Genomic DNA, 4,196 nt, shown 5'->3' on the forward strand with positions numbered 1-4,196 from the left:
AATATACATACAATACAATAATATGATTAGATAGATAGATAGATAGATAGAGTTCTATTTGTTCCCAGGGAAACATGTGGCTTTTTACAGAACCTCTTTGATAAACAAACAAACAAATAAATACATAAATACTTTACAGAACCCCACTCACCACCCCAAACCACTTTCTTAATTGATCATTTCAGGGAAGCTTATGTTATGATTTACACTAAGGTTGCTTTTTTCCCCAATGTAGTTTTGACTGTGGCTGTATAGTCATTGCTTCTTTGAGATTACAGTACATTACTGCTGTCATGATTATGGGAGTCTGTGGCATATTTTTTGTGCATTTCTACATTTTATTGCTCTTTGCCTCATACAAGTGGACATACCTTTGTTTTCTCCCAACAAGCCTAGCAGCAGAGTGTTTCTGAACATTTGGCTGTGTGCCCAAACCAATTGGCAGCAGTCCAGTCTGTACAAATGTCTGAATGTCAGAACATTGAGAGCTGCTTTGCATTTTTTCCAGCCAAGGCAGCCCTCAGTATTAATCAGTCAATGATCCAGCCATGTTCCTTAATTTGTAGTTCTATATTTTACCAGTTTTAAGACATCTTGACACTTGAACTTCTGGCCCTGACCCATGCTTTCACTCACAACTGAGGTGTCTGTCTGTTTCTCCTGAAAATATTTATTTTGTGTTTCTGTGATATAATTTAACTTCTCGATAAAACTCTTTTACTGAGTTTTCTGGTTACAGTTTTTTGTAACTTTGTTCTCGGCCACATTTAGGAGCACAAACGTACATTCAATGGCATAAGATGGCCGAGCAGCCTCTTTTTCTATAACGGTGAGTTGAAAAAGAGAGTGGTTTTAAGTTTCTCTGATCTATAATATAAAGCTCAATACCATTTTTTTTATTTTCAAACTTTTTTTTTTGTATTGTGCTTACTTTCTTCTTTTTTGTTTTTTTGTAATTTCTTAGTAGGGCCTAACTGTATATACAGGAACTCACTTTCAACCATGTACGGTCATTTCTGTGAATATTTTCACAGTTTTAATTTTTCACTACCTAAAGTTAAGATCTACTAATGACCTTGTATTTAATACTATATGTTGGATGCCTAAATAAAGTGAACATATTCAGGTGATGTAAAATGTAAAACAAGAAAATATAGTTGAAGGTAAAGAGAGCAAATATTGAAGTTCCATTTATAAACTCAGTATTGGAAAACAAAAAAAAAAATGCCAGAAAAACAGTAAAGATAGAATTTGAATGACTTATTGACAAGGTGTGGGCAGAAAAATCTTTGTTGTTCTTAAGAAAGGCACTAGGTTGTACAAAATAGTTTCAACTTATGGCCAAGTAATTACTACTAAAATTCTGGAGGTCCTGGGCATATCTTCACTCCATTTTCACTATTTGTTCTTCTTTTTCGTTTTTTGGTTATTTTTTTGTTTTTTCCATTTATACCAATCATCCACAACATTAAAACCACCTGACTAATATTGTGTAGGTCTCTTTTGTACCACTAAAACAGCTCCTACCTGTACAAGCATAGACTCCACAAGACCTCTTATGGTGTCCTATGGCATCTGGCATCAAGATATTAGCAACAGATCCTTTAAGTTGTGAGATGAGGCCTCTATGGATCAGATTTGTTTTTCTTGTACTTCCAATATGTGCTTTATTAGAAAGAAATCTTTGGAATTTAGAGACCAAGTCAACATCTTGAATTTCCTAGAGTATCAGAACATTGCCTAAAGCATCACAATGTTTCTGTCGGCTTCCCTTCTTCCCATAGTGCATCTTTCCCAGTTTAACAATGCACACACACCCAGCTGTCTACATGATCTAAACAAAAAACATTATTCATCCAACCAGGGCATCGTCTTATAAACAGCTTCAAAGCTACCAAACTAAATTCCTGCTCATTAGATCCTGGCAAATAAAAGTGATTCTGATTCAGATAGTTTTATCTACCCAACTCGACTGTGGTGATTACACAAGGTGTGGTCAGACTAGTGGTGTAACAGCAGCGCTCATTTACAGGGAAGGCTGTTCCCCTCACATTGACTTCACAGTTGAGGCCAAGAAAATTCATCATCTCGTGTTGCCCATGGTCAGGAAGGTGTATTGCGGAAGAATTTTCTTAACAAGACAGGTCATCTCTCTCTTGCAATAACAACAAGTAAAAAACAATGATATGCTTGATCTTGTTAAAGTATTTTCAAAATGATTAATAGTAGATATTCCAACTCCCATCTGTAATTATAGGGTTTGTCCCATGGGAGAAGGAGATTGAATCTTACAGTATTTGATAAAGATAGTGACTGGTAAAAGTTTTCTACATGTAGAACTTCTTTAACTAGTCAGTTCTCCTGTAATGTTATGAACACTGAAAATACCAAAGCATGTAAGTCTTCATAGTTCTGAAAATTACCATTTGGGGTAAACACAATCGAAAAAACCCAGCTAGACATAAGAAAGGCCTCAAACAATGATATATAATACATTTTTAGCAAAAGTGTGCTGAAATTAAAGAACAAAAAGGCAATTATCTGAAGCAATAAGACAATCCAAAACAAATCCTGTGCTGCACTATGATTTTGTCATTCGTGTGACACTATAAATAGTGGCGAGACCCAGTTCCAAGTATCCTTGATTGGACTGAATTGTTTAAAAATAAAAGACTAAACCTTTGCTTCTTTTCTCATTCTTCTGGTATTCTGAATCCTTGCATGCCCTTTCTGACCACAAGTTTGTTTTGTGTTTTTGGCTAAGGATGGTCAGTTATTCTAATCTTTCTAGTTATGAAACTCTTTCAGTCCATAACTTTGTTTCATTTCCGGCCCAGTTGCTGTCTGTCCTTTCTCATTGTCAGCTTTAAATCAGTACAGATATTCTACTGCTCTTCCTAAAAAAGTGAGGTTATTGTAATATGGTTTATACATTGTTACTTATTGGAGGAGACTAGATTCTCTGATTAAAAAAGTGTACTGTGACAAAAGAACAAAGGGCTGTCTAAGATGAAGGCCAAAAAAATATTCAATTCAATGACTTAAATGAAGTAATAAATAAAAAGGGTAGCACATATCTCCTCCAAATTAATTAATTTGAACAATTAATTAATTAGGACCAGAGGAGGGCTTGTGCCTCCTCCATACCGCGAGGGGGCGTCCATCCTGGTTATGTTGGGGGCCTCGGGTACAGGGCTTGGAAGCCCAGACCTGTAGGGACCCGTGGCCACTGCCAGGCGGCGCCCCGATGCCGGAGTATCCCGTGTGGGACCCAGTCAGGGCTGGAGCCTGGCCGGGACACCCAGGAGGACCAGAGGAGGGCTTGTGCCTCCTCTAGACCCCAAGAGGGCGATCGCCCTGGTTGTATTGGGGGCCACGGGTAGAGGGTTTGGAAGCCCAACCCTGTAGGGGCCAGTGGCCGCCGCCAGGGGCGCCCAGGTGCCTGAGGAACCCTGGAGCCCAGCACTTCTGCCACACCAGGAATTGCTGGGGGTAAGAGAGCAGGGGACACCCGGACGACTTCCGGGTGCGCAGCCAGCACTTCCGATACACTGGGGTGTGGCCATAACTGATTGCCGGGAAGCAGCTGGAGCCCATCCGGGTTCCCATATAAGGGGCCGTCTCCCTCCAGTCAGCAGTGGATGTCGGGTGGAAGAGGACAGAGCTGGAGAGAGGACGGGAGGCGGCCAAGAGAAAGGCACTGACAGAGTGAGGCCTGGACATTGGGGGAATCGGTGCTGGAGGCACTGGGGTGTGTGAGTGCACAAAAGATTTGTAAATATATTGTAAATAAACAGTGTGTGGTGGAACTATGTTGTCCGTCTGCCTGTGTCCGGGTCCCAGTCCACAATATATATACTGTGTATATATATATATATATATATATATATATATATATGGGTGTGTATGTGTGTGTATATTTTATTTTGACATATTTTTAATTTTTTTTTTATTTCATTTTAGTAATTTTACAACAAATGAGTCTGACATATTACATTCTGCCCGTCCATCCATTCATCCATCTATCCATCTATCCATATATTTATTGAACATGATATTTCGATTACAGGATTTCAGGGTGATAAATTGCTTCCAGTCAGGATTAGGCATTGGGCAGGGGCTAACCCAGTATATAAAGCTAGTAAATCACAGGACACAGTCATTTACACCCCCACACTTCTTCAAATTAGTTACTC

Source organism: Polypterus senegalus, chromosome 7, assembly GCF_016835505.1.
Source record: "Polypterus senegalus isolate Bchr_013 chromosome 7, ASM1683550v1, whole genome shotgun sequence".
NCBI classification, from domain to species: domain Eukaryota; kingdom Metazoa; phylum Chordata; class Cladistia; order Polypteriformes; family Polypteridae; genus Polypterus; species Polypterus senegalus.